The 16397-nt window shown below is 40.6% G+C and overlaps 1 protein-coding gene across 5 annotated transcripts in view; it reads left to right on the top strand.

Moving 5' to 3' along the window:
* The window catches only part of ADA2 (adenosine deaminase 2), an 84654-nt gene that overhangs the window by 7967 nt on the left and 60290 nt on the right, over nt 1–16397 (top strand). The window contains exon 1 of one of the 5 annotated variants that reach the window (XM_043967796.1): nt 3468–3593. The exons of 3 other annotated variants lie outside the window; for them this stretch is intronic. The gene's annotated coding sequence lies outside the window, so the exon portion shown is untranslated. Of the gene's footprint in view, nt 1–3467; nt 3594–3793; nt 3916–16397 lie in introns of those variants that run through there. One more of the 5 variants, XM_043967794.1, reaches the window with a different exon arrangement.

The raw sequence follows: 16397 nt of genomic DNA, 5'->3' as shown, positions 1-16397 counted from the left end.
TCTATTGCTTGTTACAGAATGGAAGGGTAAGGAGCAGAAGTGGGGATTCGGTGCTGGTAGAGACTGTACCAGCAAATCCCAGAGCACAAACCTGTGGGTCCCACATGAATCCCTGCTAGAATGTGGGACCTGATGAGAATGGGTGTGCTGAGTGAGCTCATTAGGGAATAAAGTTGCCTCTCTACTGTTAATTCATCAAGTCATTACCTTGTTTGGGTTCTTGGAATCTTAGCCTGTCTGTTGCTGTTGTTCAGTCATTTCAGTAGTGTCTGACTCTTTGTGGTCCCATTTGGGGTTTTCTTGACAAAGATACTGGAGTGGCAAATGGGGTTAAGTGACTTGCCAAGGGTCACACAGCTACTAAGTATCTGAGTCTGGATTTGAACTCTGCTTTTCTTGAATCCTGGCCTGAAGCTTTCGCCACAGTGCCACCTAGCTGCCTGTTTAGATAGCTGTAATCGCTTTAGTTCTAGTGCATCATTCTTATTTTGGATGGTTTTGAAAGGTTGTGAGGATCAGAAAAAATATCTAGTATTCCTTGTTATTGGTCACATGATCTTTATCGTCTAAGGCCATTTAAAAGACACCAACAGTTCTGGCTGTGTGGCCAATGAGAAAAAGCTGTTCCCAACTCACAATAGGAAAAAATGGAAAGTCTATACATGTTCTAGTCCTCCAGGCACCTAAAGCAGCTCCCTAGGGACTTCAGCATGGATGATGCCATCTTAGGTGGTCTGGCAGCACACATCATTACACCTGTATCATTAGGCCCATTTTACACATTAGGAAACAGATGTTCAAAAAAGGCCTACAGTTAACTGAACTAAATCAGTTGAGGGAATTAGAACTCTATCCTAGAAATTCTGGTACCACTAAGTACAGTGTCCGTTCCTTTATAGTGTCTAGATTTTGACACAGGCCGTATCTGGCCTGCTGCCTCTTTTCCCATGGCCTGCAAGCTTTTTTTTTTTTTTGCAGGGCAATGGGGGTTAAGTGACTTGCCCAGGGTCACACAGCTAGTAAGTGTCAAGTGTCTGAGGTTGGATTTGAACTCAGGCACTCCTCAATCCAGGGCCAGTGCTTTATCCACTGCACCACCTAGCTGCCCCCCGAAAGACAAAACATTCTCAGCTTGTGGTCCATATAAAAACAGATGGCAGGCCAGATTTGGCTCATGGGTTGTCGTTTGCCAACTCTTGCGTTATAGTATGCTGCTACTTTTATACAAATAGTAATTAAAATTTTTCTTTCTTTTTTTGTTTTTGGTGGGGCAGTGAGGGTTAAGTGACTTGCCCAGGGTCACACAGCTAGTAAGTGTCAAGCATCTGAGGCCAGATTTGAACTCAGGTCCTCCTGAATCCAGGGTCGGTGCTTTATCCACTGTGCCATCTAGCTGCCCAGTAATTTAAATTTTTGAGAGTACTAGGTTTTATATTATACACAGAACCTGCTATGAGGAAGCTAATGATGCTATTCATTTTTTTTGTTATAACCTAATTGTTATCAAGGCATGCAGAGTAGGTGTCACTGGGAAAATTTCAAACTCCCCTAGCTTACCTTCTCCTTGACCATCAGATCACTTTATGACTTTTGGTGGTTGTTGTTGTTTGTCCTGTGTTCTCAAAGAGGACCATGAGGACATCAAGGTGATGTCATGGCTTGTAGTGAATTGGATTTAAACGAGGGAGGGCTGTGCAAAATCACCAACCTAACTCTCTCCTCCAGAGCCATCTGGGTCCCGTGGCAAGATATAGATCAGAACAACTGGAGATGGTCTCTGATATCTGAGGCAATTGGGGTTAAGTGACTTGCCCAGGGTCACAAAGCTGGTAAATGTTTGAGGTGAGATTTGAACTTAGGTCCTCCCAACTTCAGGGCCTGTGGTCTATCCACTGAGCCACCTAGCTGCCCCAATGGCTTTTGGTAGGTTCTCCTTGGAGGGAAGGTTTTTTCCTTGCTAGGACAATGTCTCATGAGAAAAAATCTTGCTTCCTTCTCTTCATTTTAGGTGGGACATGGTAAGTCACAAGATGAGCAGGCTTGAATAATTTGTCACAGATGCCATGTCTCATTACATTATATTTTCTCCTAAACCCATTCCTTTTCTAAATTTCTAAATTACTGTGGAAGGTACCACCATCCTCCCAGGTATCCAAGTTCACAACCTTGGTGTCATCTCCAATTTTTCATTATCCTCAATCTCTTCAATCCACATGTCCAATCATTTGCCACATTTTGTCCCTTTTACCTCCCCATCACTCACATCTGTCTCCTCTACTCACACAGCTACCACTGTAGTTCAGGTCCCCATCAGCTCTATCACCTGGACTAATGCAGTAATCTCCTAATTGACTTTCCTGAATCAAGTCTTTGTCTTCTCCGATCCCTCTTCCATACAGTTACCAAAATGGTTTTCCTAAATTACAGAATGATCACCATCCACTGCTTCAATAAATTCGTGTCTCCCTGATGCTACTAGGATCAAATATTATTTCAGCTTTATCTCATCCTTTAAAATTTTCTTTTCTGTATAAGTTTTCTAAAGTACATAATCATTAGTATATTATTAATACACACATAACTTTAAAATAAATATATACATATTGGGTGTGCATACTCAAAAGTTTTTATTTTTTATTGATACAGGTACACAATCAAATAACTTTGAACACCACTGTCCTAGGAATTTTAGAATAGCGGGTACCAAACGGGCTACTTTGTATATACTAGAAGCTTGTCAGGGGGTATGGGAATATTTGGTAAATCATCATTTTATCCTACTAAAATTAATCATTTTATATTAGTTCTTATGTACATGTACATAGTAAACACTGGGATTTATTTCTTTTTAATACTGAATAGGCAATATGGGGAAATTTACTAAAAGCCAAGAGGCACAGGGCCTGAAAAAATTTGGGAACCCTTGCTTTAACTATATCTATGGGGACTACTACCCACTGGCATAAGGGACCTATTAAATAGTAACAACTGGGAGCTCCTGACTCCCAAACCCCTAGTCTGTTGTGACAACCTATATTTTGAAAAGGGACTTAATTAGTAGGGTGTGGAGAGAGGGTGTGGAGAGAGGGAGAGAGAGAAAGAGAAGAGAGACAAAGACAGAGGGGGAGAGAGAGAGAGGGAGAGAGGAAGAGAGGGGGAGAGGGGGGGAGAGAGAGGGGGGGGGCAAGGGAGAGAGGGAGAGAGAGCAGGGCCTGAGCAGGCTGCCAAGATGCACTTTAGGTCCTGACGCTGCTCAAACTAGCCTCTAGCCTCCTGGTCTCTGACCTCCATTCCAGGACTCGATGTGTTCTTTCCTTTCAGGGATTATTTCCCACCCCTTTTACTGAGTCCGACACTGGCTCTGTAGCTAGGAACCCTGCTGGGCTGCGGCTGGTCTCCTGCACTGTTATATATTAACCCCTTCCAGCCTTCTCATGCCTGGAGAAGGACCCCCTTGGGTCAAGCTGCTGGACACTCTGCTGCCGCAGATAGGGCATTTTCCTGGGGACCCCAGGGATCACTTTGGGCAAGGAAGCACAAATGTTTTGTTTGTTGGCAAATCTTCGTGAGGAGGACTAAGACCAGAGAGCTCTGTAAGCACATTCCTCAATGACCCTTGGGGGAGGAGCATGGAAGAGCTAGGGAACATTGCAGGAGGAAGAGAGCTTTCAGCTGCTGTGGCTGCGGCTGCTCCCGGGAAATTTGGCTTGAGGGAGGAATAGAGGGAGAGGGTGAGCTGAAGAAGGGGTGGGACTTGGGGACTGGGGCGGTATCCTGGGCGAGGAGGGAGCAGGTGGCTAGTTGTTTTTCTGCTCAGCTGTTTTGTGTCCAGGAGCCCGAGAGAGACAGAAGCAGCTGGGAGGAGAAAAAACAGCCCAGCCAGGGGCCCTATTGGTCTTTCTGCCTTTGCCACAGGTTCGTAAAGCAAAGCAAAACTACCAGAGAATGATTAATGTAGGTAAAGCCTTGCACTCTCCCCAGCAGTGCTCCTTTCTGATGCATATGCTGGTTTGTGCCTATGCAAATACCCTGGCAGTGCTGCCTCCCCACATGCTCGGGCCGTGCCTCAGCAGATACCCTGGTTGGGCACCCCCTCTGAGTGCATGCTGGCATATGCCCATATAAATACCCTAGAGCATTGCCTAGTACACTTCCATATATAAAGTGGCAAATCTTTGGGGGCCAAATGAACCACATCCGTTGCATTAACCTTGCTATCTACCTCGAGCTGGCCAATAGAAATGAAGCAGGGATCTTGGTAGCTTTCCCTTCGATGCCCTAGTCCCCAGAGTTCTTCTTTTCATTCCAGCCCAACTTGGATTTATTTTGCTAATAGGCAAAGCCCTGTGTGGCTTCTATCAATCTTCTTCATGCCTCAGTGCTTGTCTTTCATTTAGTGTCCTTTGTAACTCTAGTTGAGATGCGGCTTAGTGTGCCTTGATGTTTTTTAAACTGGCTAGGTAAAACATACCGATCAGGGCACATAAATTTATCATCACACAAATATCTGGGAAGCAGTTATATTTAATTATAGTGTAATTTCATTTTGCCCCTTGGCTGTTTCTCAATCTTATTTATTTTTGTTTGTTTAAACCAGAACATTTGCTGGAGCTTCTACAATCTAAAAGTCTGTTCTTTTCACCCTCTTTCCCCTGGAGGAGAGTCAGAATTTCCAGAGGCCTTACTCTTTGCTCAGGCATGTGTGCGCTCTCTTCTGTCTTTCTGTTTCTGTGTTTTTTGTCTGACTGTCTCTCTCTGTTTCCCTGTCTCTCCTATCCAAGAAACAAAACCAGTGCTCTGTTGACAAAGACTTTGGTTTCCTGGCACTAGGCCTGCTGGTCAGGGACAGTGTAAGAAATGAAAACACCTCTTACAGAAGTCTACAATGGGGGCAGCTAGGTGGCGCAGTGGATAGAGCACCGGCCCTGGAGTCAGGAGTACCTGAGTTCAAATCTGGCCTCAGACACTTAACACTTACTAGCTGTGTGACCCTGGGCAAGTCACTTAACCCCAATTGCCTCACTAAAAAAAAAAAAAAAAAAAAAAAGAAGTCTACAATGCAGTCTTTCGCTGCCCTCCTTCTTCCTGCAGCCAATCACAGCTTGCTGCTCTCTGAGAATTCTCTCTCCCTTATAGGAGTTTTGGGGAAAGTGGAGGTGTAGGTCATAATAAACATGGAGCTTGGATGAAGGTTTAGCTCATAATGACCATAGGCCAGTATGACATAAAGGGAGTTGGGAAATTGTCTTAGTGTGGATGAGGCTTATGGGACACTGGAAGAGAGAACAAGGTGGGGTGGAAAAAATAGACTAGACAGGAATCATGAAGTTGTACTTCTGGATCCACTTGTACAAGCCTTGTGGCTTTGGATAGGTCACTTCCTTTCTCTAGGCTTTACTTACCTTTTTTTTTTTTTTTTTTAGTGAGGCAATTAGGGTTAAGTGACTTGCCCAGGGTCACACAGCTAGTAAGTGTTAAGTGTCTGAGGTCGGATTTGAACTCAGGTCCTCTTGAATCCAGGGCCAGTGCTCTATCCACTGCTCGACCTAGCTGCCTCCTACTTATCCTTTCTATAAAATGAGGTGATTGAAGTATGTGATCTTTAATGTTCCCTTTCAGGCCTAACATTCTAAGGGATTGGCATTGGCTTTCCAGATTTTAATTTCTTCATTTAAACTACCCCAGATGGAAGTTTACTTTCTCAGAGTCTTAGTGACCCAATAAAATTACCACAGCCAAGTATGGAAACCTAGGTGCTCAGTAGCTCCCTTTATGCTAAGGTGATGCTGGAACATTGAAATCAGTGTTTAAAAGTCAACTATTTTGCAAGCTCAGTTGTGTTCAGACATTATAAAGTTTAGGAGTTTTTTTCCTGGTGACTAGGAAAAAAAAAAGAGAGAGAGAGAGAGATCAGGAATACTATGAACTGTTCCTGTTCAGGAAATCTTTCCTTTACTACCTTCCCATGATTTTTCCTCCAAACCTTCTATTCCTAACTGAACCTTTTTTAAAAAAAAGTTATTAAAAATTTTTTTTCCAATTACGTGTAAAGGTATTTTTTAAGTTCCAAATTTTTCTCCCACCCTCCTTTTCCTCCCCCCCCCAAAGCCAGCAAGCAGTCTATTATAGGTTATACATTACAATCATGCTAAACATATTTCCACGTTAGTCATGTTGTAAGAGTCAGAACAAAAGGAAAAAAAACACAAGAAAGAATAAACGACAACAAAAAAGCAACAACAAAAGTGAAAATAGTATGCTTCAATATGCATTCAGACTCCATAATTTTTTTTTTCTAGATGTGGAGAGCATTTTCCATCATTAGTCTTTTAGTCTATCACAATTGATCATCACACAATGTTGATACTGTGTACAATGTTCTCTTGGTTCTCCTCATTTTACTCAGCATTAATTTGTGTAAGTCTTTCCAGGTTTTTCTAAAATCCATCCACTTATCATTTCTTTTTCTTTCTTTTTTTTTTTGGTGAGGCCATTGGGGTTAAGTGACTTGCCCAGGGTCACACAGCTAGTAAGTGTTAAGTGTCTGAGGCCGGATTTGAACTCAGGTCCTCCTGAATCCAGGGCCAGTGCTCTATCCACTGCGCCACCTAGCTGCCCCCACTTATCATTTCTTACAGCATGATAGTATTCCATTACATTCATGTACCACAATTTGTTTAGCCATTCCCCAATTGATGGGCATCCTAACCAATTTCCAATTCTTTGCCACCACAAAAAGAGCAGCTATAAATATTTTTCTACATGTGGGTCCTTTTCCCTTTCTTATGATCTCTTCGGGATATAGACCTAGTAGTGCTATGTCTGGGTCAAAGGGTATATACAGTTTTATAGCCTTTTGAGCATGGTTCCAAATTGCTCTCTAGAATGGTTGGATCAGTTCACAGCTCCACAAACAGTGCATTAGTGTTCCATTTTTCCTACATCTTCTCCAACATTTGTCATTCTCCTTTTTTGTCATATTAGCCAATTGGATAGGTGTGAGGTGGTACCTCAGAGTAGTTTTAATTTGCACCAACTGAACCTTTTCAAGTAGTGTGTTCTAGTAGAAAAACAGTTGACTTTTAAGTCAGGGGACTTGGTTATCCCACTGACTTCGTGTGTGATCTTGGGCAAGTCTCCTTTACCTATAAAATGAGGGGATTGAAGGATTTGTGTTTAAATCCCAAATTTGCTGCTTATGACCTGTGTGACTTTGGGCAAGTCACTTAACTTTCTTGAGCCTCAGTTTCTTTGCCTGTAAATAAGGGACATGGACTAGGTAATCTCTGATATGTTTTCTAGATCTTAATCTATAATCCTATGATAGAACAGGGCCTTTATAATTTTGGATCCTTGATCTATCTGTCCTAGGGTCATCATGGATATGGAAGTAAATGACAGTGGTTCCTGTACTTAGATGCTTATTACAGATTTGCTAGGGAGAAAAATCACATACAAAGCGATTAGAATATATTACAAGATATCTTTTTCCTAGGGATCTAGAGGAGATGTAGGCAAACTTGACCTGAAAGCTGAGAATGGTTTTTACATTTTTAAACACTAGCTTACTGCCTTGTGTGATTCTGGGTAAGCAGTAGTCTGCCAACCCTGATGTAGAATAATCAATATTGTAATGCAGTTTGTACAAATGGCATATTTTACTTTACAGTGGATTATTGCTAATGTATTCTGTTTTATTGAGATTTTGATGTATAGATGCAATATTATGCATGTATTATTATAAATATTTATTAACATAGTATTGTTGCATTTTTCTTCTTGCATATATTATAATGTATATATGTATTTTGTTTTGTATATCCCAAAAGTCTTAGTGCGTTTAAAAACTTTAATAACTTAAGAAGTATAAATGCTACAAACTTACCAAAAAACTTTTGAAAGTTTAATTATTTTATTTCTTTTATACTCATTTCATTTTTGTGATTTTAAAAATAATAAATTTTTAATGTTAATAAGACGGAGCACCTTGTTATTATGCATTGTGTGTGTGAGAGTTTCTGGATGACACTTTCTCAGACTGGTAGCTTAGCAAAGGATGCCCTCTTGCTTGGCTACCTCTGTCATCTGATCTATTTCCATTAGACTTTTTTTTAGTGGGGTCATGTCAAAACTGTCATCTATGTATCAAAACCTCTTTCTTAGTATGATCATTAGGCTAGGATTACAAATGCAATCCTTTCAGTCACCGAACAGCAGCTGACTAGAGTGATGTATAGCACAAGATGGTGGATATGTTGAATTTTAATAAGGAATGTCAATATTTTAAAATTTTAAATAACTAGATGTTTTTGTAAATTTGTAGCATTTATATTTCTGAAGTTAAAGTTTAAAACTGCACTAAGACATTTGGACAGCCTATATTTTGAACACTTAATTTATCAAGTAGAGGTTTGCATGTTTATTATATATAATATTAAAGTATATTTGATGTTCTGCTAATGATTTTCCAGAAACTGAAAACATATTTTGCCTGTAGGGAGAAATGTAACAGGGTAAAAAACTCTTCCTACAGGGACTATTTTGAAAGGTAGTAGACTATTGAGAAGAGTTACAGTTTAACTGTTACTGGAGACAATTAACTGTCATGGCTGGAGAGATTATGTGAAGTACAAAGAAAGTTATAGATTGATGAAGTAGACTTATCTTTGAGAAAGATTGAGGAGACATTTCCTAAGAAGACTGAGTTGAACTCATGCTGTGATGAAGGTGTCTTAAAGAGAATTCTTGAGAGCCTTTGTCTGCCATCTTGAAAGAGCTGAATGATAGGACTGCTTTTCCAGAGTTATGAGGAAATTAGCAGTTGTCATAGATGTGATCTTTCTCATGGTGATACATAGTTGAAATATTTAATATGGCTGGGGCAGCTAGGTGGCGCAGTGGATAAAGCACCGGCCCTGGATTCAGGAGTACCTGAGTTAAAATCCATCCTCGGACACTTGACACCTACTAGCTGTGTGACCCTGGGCAAGTCACTTAACCCCCATTGCCCCCCACAAAAAAAAATGAAATATTTAATATGTCTGTTTTGTTTGTTACACTATTAATTGTATAGCCAGAAACATTGACGTTTATTTAAGCCTGAGACTGGGGGTGGGGTGTGTTGATATTGAGGGAGATAAGAAATCTCTCTCTCAATAAGAAATATTTCTTATAGGAAAAGAGCTTTTTTCTGGTTTAGATAATAAATGAGGATGAGAGCTTATAACTATTTTGTGAGAGAGATTCCTATTAATTCGTGAAGAAAAAGAAAATATAAATACCCTTCAATTGTCTTAGAGCCCAGGATCAGAAGAAACAAGGAAATGAGCTAGGATCAAATAGAGAAGGGGATAAGAATTGATTTTGTTGTCAACTACATAGGGCACTAACATGACAGTAGGCTACACATGGGACAATGCATAAACTCAGACAAAAAAGGTTACTGAGTGATGGTGGTCTAGAGAGAGGTTGGAAGTGGCAATGGGGATCAAAGAGGATTTCAATTCCACTACCTCAAATGGAGTAAGTGTTGGTGGTATGTGAAAGTGCAACCAGTACTGGAAAGGGTGGCTAGGGAAACTATCATTAGGAGGAAACTGGGTCTCAGTGAGTACAAGATGGAAGGAGTGAAAAAGGAAGCTTAAGATGAAAGCTAGTTTGTAACCTGTGGGGCATGCTTTCCAGAAAGCACATTGGAACAGGTGAATAAACCTGAAGTGGGCCACTGGGAAGATGGGAGATGACTAGAGGGAAACATGAACAAGGGAGTTGGTAATAGGGGTTGGGGAATAGGATTCATATAGTGATAACTGAGAGTTCAGAATCACTGGGAAGTGGATAATATGACAAGGTGGGAATGTACTAATTATTTAGGAATGAATTCAGGCAGATTATCATCCCCAAAGGATGATATTGGGGGGCTAGCCTGTTTCTGTCTAAATTATTGGGGAACTAGGCTGGGGTTTCTAGGATATTGCTACTTATAAATTAATGGCTATTGCCCCCATTTAGGTAGTAAGCAATTATTAAATCCTATTAAATGTTAGGAGAACATTGACCTCATTTAACTCAAGCCGAAAACCCCCAGCACCATATTGTCTCTAAAAGAGAGCACATGGCTCCAAGCAGAGTTCAGAAATCCTACATTACCTAAACTTTCCTCACCTAGCATTTGACCCAGAATGGAGTTTACCTCGTGATCTCAGTCTCTTTTCCTCTTCCAATAGAGGTGGCTCTTACACACTGATCAAAGCTAGTATCATTCAGTTCCATTGATTGACATGACCTGAGGGTGGTCCATATTAAAATGAGCTCTACCTATGACCTAATGGGGAAGTGTGCAAAAAAGACCATCTCTGTAGGGAAAGGCAGATGAAGTCCAGGTGTGGCTAATCTAATCTAGTCAATCTCCATTTCTATTGATGGGCTCCTGGGTTGGTCCCAAAAGAGATCAGTTTAAATTTCTAAGAACTATGCTTTCTGAAGTGGGGCCCCTGGGTTGTTTTTGTTTTGTGACTTGCCCAGGGTCACACAGCAAATAAGTGTTAAGTGGCTGAGGCCGGATTTGAACTCAGTTCCTTCTGAATCCAGGCCCGGTGCTCTATCCACTGCTCCACCTAGCTGTTCCCCCTGTTAACTTTTTTTTTTTTTAAGTGAGGCAATTGGGGTTAAGTGACTTGCACAGCTAGTAAGTGTTAAGTGTCTGAGGTCGGATTTGAACTCAGGTCCTCCTGAATCCAGGGCTGGTGCTCTATCCACTGCGCCGCCTAGCTGCCCCCCCTGTTAACTTTTAAAAAATATTTTTTCCTGTCTCTTGGAGTCATTCATTTCTGTTTGATCCATTATAATTTTCAGGGAATCTGTTACTAGGATCTATTACCACTTGTACTAAGCTATTAATTCTTCTTTAAGTCTTTAATGCTCTCTTTTCTTTTCCAATTATTTCTTCTAGAGTTCTCATTTAATTTATAATAGCATTTTTAATTGCTTTAAAAATGTTTTACTTCATTCCTTCATAGGAATTCTAGTTGACCTTATGTTCAAGCTGTGTTTTTCTTTGAGTCTTTGTTTTTGCTTTTTCATCTCACCTTAGCTTTATTATTTTTTTCTTGGTAGTATTGTATTTTATTTTCCAATCACTTGTTTTTTTGTTTGTTTTTTTGTTTTTTAGTGAGGCAATTGGGGTTAAGTGACTTGCCCAGGGTCGCACAGCTAGTAAGTGTTAAGTGTCTGAGGCTGGATTTGAACTCAAGTACTCCTGACTCCAAGGCCGGTGCTCTATCCACTGTGCCAACTAGCTGCCCCCTTTTCCCTTTTTTATGATCTCTTTGGGATACAGTCCTAGTAGTGGTATTGCTGGGTCAAAGGGTATGCACAGTTTTATGGCCCTTTAGGAATAATTCTAAATTGCTCCAGAATGGATGGATCAGTTCACAACTCCACCAACAATGTATCAGTGTCCCAATTTTCCTACATCTTCTTCAACATTTATCATTTTCCTATTTTGTCATATTAGCTGTTAAGGGCTAAAATTCTAGCTAAACTGTCTAAAATATCTAGTGAGTGGTCACCAATAAATTATAAGCTTTAGCAAGAGTTAGACTTTTAAGCATTTATTAAGGATAATAAGAATTTGGTAAAGAGAGAGAGAAAGGCCTAGATTCCTATCTATTAAAGGGAGAGCGCATTTCTAGCTCCCTTCTCTGCCCGAGTCCTCAGGAAAGAGCCCAAGACAGAGCGCTAGTCTCTTCCTTCTTCCTCCCACTAGCCAGCGTCACTTCCTGATGCCAAAGAAAAGACTCCTGGTCTTGCCCTCAAAGACCTTCGCTTCATGGGCGGAACTCTTCTACAGTAAGTCTCTAGCAGGTGGCGTCATTCCAATCGTTACATAGCCAATCTGATAGGTACGAGGGGATACCTGAGTTGTTTTAATTTGTATTTCTCTACTAGTGATTTAGAGCATTTTTTTCATATGACTATAGATAGCTTCAATTTCTTCATCTGAAAACTCTCTGTTCATATCCTTTGACCACTTTTCAATTGGGGAATGTAAGTCTTTGTCTATAATTTATTCTCTTTTTCTATGTTGTATCTTGGGTGTCCTTGTCTCAAAATTAGCTCTTTATGATCTGTGTCTTTTTGTTATTTTTTCAAGCCTTACTTCCTAAATTGGGATTTTGTTTTAGGGCTAAATTCTGCACACTTTTGAGGAAATATGGATATTTTGTATGATCCTTATCTGAATTATCAAGAGTCCTGCTGGGGCGGCTAGATGGCACAGTGGATAAAGCACCGGCCCTGGATTCAGGAGTACCTGAGTTCAAATCCGGCCTCAGACACTTGACACTTACTAGCTGTGTGACCCTGGGCAAGTCACTTAACCCCATTGCCCCACAAAAAAAAAAAAAGAGTCCTGCTTCTGGGTATTGAATGTGTGTTCCTCAAGGATTTCAGAGGTGGTGGCTTTGGGCTAGGGAGTTGCAAATTTTTAGCAGGCCTTAAGTGGTGTGATTACTGCCCTTTAGGACTGAGCTGTGTAGGTTCTGCACTCTGATTTGGGTCCAGGCAACACAACTGCAAGTTTGTCTTTAAGTGGGGTTCCAGTAGAATGTTGTTGGACCCTGGTCTTAAGGTTGAATTTGTGATCTTGGACTGGAACAATAACCCACTGCGATTTCTCTTGGATTTCCTGACCACTACCCAGGCCCTTTCCTTAGGTCATTCTTGTAGTAGTTGTGGAGAAAGCTATGTCCTTCTACTTTTCCATCTTTGCCAATCTCTCTTGAATTTCTTATATTCATTGTATTTTATTGTATAATAATATGCCATTGCATTTATATTATGCAATGTTATTCTGATCCTTTTGAACAAGATATTCCCTACCACCATCAGAAACAGGAGAATTTGGAGCAGGATGGATTTAGGGAAGATGAGTTTAGTTCTAGACATTTGGAATTTGAGGTGTCAGAAGGACATAAATGGACTGGTTCATCTGGAATTTGGAAAGGTAGTACTGGAATTTAGGAAAGAAGTTAGGGCTAGATATATAACTTTGAGAATCATTTGTATGGAGAAGATAATTGAACTCAAGGGAGCAGATGAGATCACTAAGTGAGAAAATGTGGAATGAGAAGAGGTATACCCAGGCTTAGAGGATGGGAGATGAATGTGTGAGATTTAGAATTGGATACTAGAGCATTAGCCTCCCCTTTTTAACCTTTCCCTTATTTATCTCCCAGACTAGTAAATGGAAGAAGCCTATGGTCTCTAGTTAGAGCTTTTATTGTTTGGAAATTACAAGGTAATATTGATGAGAGAGACAGGAAAGTAGAAGTGCAAAACAAATAGTCTTAAGTCTAAGCTTAGTCTATATTCCGTATAAAAACTCACCAAAACCCAAGGCCACCTTTGAGGGGGAGAGCCGCGTCAAGCATGTGTTGTTATGGCGAGCCGGGCTGAGTCCAACCTCCGTCAGCATCTCTGTGTGCAGCGCCAGTCATCGGACAAGGAGAGCCGACCAAAGACCTCACTTCCGTTCTCTCCTTGCCTTTTAAGCTTGCACCCCGGAAGTGGAGCCCCTAACAGACGGACCTGGTGGTTCCTCATGGTCTCCTCCCTGAAAGGGTAGTCCTTCAGTTTTTGCTAACCCACAGTTAAAAACTTTCACTTTTTTACCACAAATGATAAACCAGAAAATATGAGGTCAGACAAGTGGAAAGAGAACTAGGAGAGAAACTTGTCAAAGAGTCCAAGGGATGAAAGAATACATAGCAGAAGGGGTGTGGTCCACAGTGTCAAATGGAAGGGTCTGGAGAATGAGAATGGAGAAAAGGCCATTTAATTTGGCAATTCAATTCATCAAACATTTATTTTAATTTTATTTAGGTATTATATATAAATATATACACACATATATACTTATACACACAATCACATTATACATATTTCCATATTAGTTATGTTGTAAAAGAAGAATCAGAACAAAAGGGGAAAAAAAACCACAAGAAAGAAAAAAAAATAACAGTAACAAATAAAGTGAAAATAGTATACTTTGATCTGCATTCAGACTCCATAGTTCTTTTTCTGGTTATGGAGAGCATTTTCCATTGTAACTCTTTTGGAATTGCTTTCACCAAATATTTATTAAGCACCTATTTTGTGCAAGGCTTTGAGTTAGGTGCCAGAGCCACAAAGAAATGAACAGTTCTTCCCCTTAAGGAGTTTATATTCTAAGGGGACAGCTAGGTGGTGCTGTGGATAAAGCACCGGCCCTGGATTCACGAAGACCTGCGTTCAAATCCAGCTGTGTGACCCTGGGCAAGTCACTTAACCCTCATTGCCCTGCAAAAAAAAAAAAAAAAGGAGTTTACATTCTACTGGGGAATATACATATACATATACATAGAAATGTAAATGTAATATAATTTGAGGCAGGAGGGAGTGAGCACTATCTTTAAAACTGATCCTTTGAAGGACTCTAGAGATTCTCTTTTCTTTTCTTTGTGTGTGTGTGGCAATGAGGGTTAAGTGACTTACCCAGGGTCACACAGCTAGTAAGTGTCAAGTGTCTGAGGCTGGATTTGAACCCAGGTCCTCCTGAATCCAAGGCCTGTGCTTTATCTACTATGCCACTTAGCTGCCCCCTAGAGATTCTAATAGGTGAGGTTAAAGGGGAGAACATTCCAGGCAAGGCAGATAGTATATGTGTGAAGACAGTGAAATAGGATATCAAATTTGGAGACTAGCTAATAGGCCAGTTTGGCAACAACACCTCTGTATAAAAGACAGTATACCAAATAAATCTAGAAAAACAGTTTTGGAATTCTTTCCAAGATTTTGGAAAGTTTCAGATGCCAGTTGGATGAATCTGAATTTTATGACAGAAGGAATAGGGAGTGACTGAATATTTTTAAGTAGGGGAGTAACATGTTCAGACCTTTTCCTTAGGATGATTATTTTGGTAGCTGCACAGAGGATGTATTAGAGGAAAGAAAGACTGAGGTACAGAAAACCAATTAGGAGGCTGATGCTATCATATACACTAGAGGTGATGAGGATTTGAACTAGAATCTTGTGATTAGAGAGAAGGAGAAAGATAATGTGGAGTTAGAATGGAATATGGAGGGGAAAGGAGGAGTTAAGGTTTTGTACATGGGTGACTCAAAGAGTGGTGGGATCCTCAACAGAAATAGGAAATTTTAGAGAAAAGACATCTTTATGGAGAAGATAAGGCATTCCATTTTAGGTCATGTTGAGATTGAGATGTTGACAAGACATCTTGGTGGAGTTGTCTGCCAGGCAGTTGGTGACACATCATTGGAGTCCAGAAGAAAGACCAAGAACCTAACTATATAGATTTAAGATTCATATGCTTAGACATGCTTAGTAAATCTGTGGAAGTGGATTCCATTACCAAAAGAGCAAGTAAACACAGAGAAGAGACAAAGACTCAGAAAAGAGCCTTTAGGGAGGCCATACTTAGTGGGAGGGAGATGGATTCAGCAAAGGAGACAAAGAATAAAAGGCTAGACAAGAAGGAAAAGCAGGAGACAGGAGTCTCACAGAAGCCAAGGATGGAGTAACCTTAGAGTGAGGAAGACCTTGGGTCAAATTCTGCCTCTGAGGGGGCAGCTAGGTGGCGCAGTGGATAGAGCACCCGCCTTGGAGTCAGGAGTACCTGAGTTCAAATCCGGCCTCAGACACTTAACACTTACTAGCTGTGTGACCCTGGGCAAGTCACTTAACCCCAATTGCCTCACAAAAACAAAACACACACAAAAAGAAACCCTTCTTTTGCAGGAAAACTACTAACCTCCGACTTCATTTTTGAATAGGTCTAATCCTAATAATTAAAACTTTTATTTATATGGGACTTTGAGATTTTAAAAAGTACTTTCCTCACAAAGGGAAAATAGAGCAAGTTTTACACGTGAGGACTATGCCAATGGAGCTAAAGCTTTTTGTTGTTGTTGTTGTTGTTTAGTTGTTTCAGTAATGTCTGACTCTTTGTGACCCCCATTTGGGGTTTTCTTGGCAAAGATGCTTGAGTGGTTTGCCATTTCCTTCTCCAGCTCATTTTATAGATCATGAGATGCATAAATTTAGAGGCATCTCTTATGGACTATTTGTGCTTGACCTGTGGTCAAGCTCATGTTGGTTTGATCAGCCACAGTTGAGCAGCACAGTTGAGCATCATGTTGTCATTTTGGTCTTCTTCAGTTACAAAGGACAGCAATGAACCAGCATGTGAGGAAATTGTGATGCAGAGACGTTGTCCACTGGTCAGGGTCATACATTTGTCAGAGCCTGTATATCGTAAGATCATAGATTTAAAGCTAGAAGGTACCACTGGAGGTCAACAGATCCAATCTACCCATTTTACAAATGGGGAAATTGAA

The sequence above is a fragment of the Dromiciops gliroides genome, chromosome 5 (assembly GCF_019393635.1).
Source record: "Dromiciops gliroides isolate mDroGli1 chromosome 5, mDroGli1.pri, whole genome shotgun sequence".
NCBI classification, from domain to species: Eukaryota; Metazoa; Chordata; class Mammalia; order Microbiotheria; family Microbiotheriidae; genus Dromiciops; species Dromiciops gliroides.
Note: the sequence above shows the minus strand (reverse complement) of the source record. Positions and strands in the feature narration are given on the sequence as shown.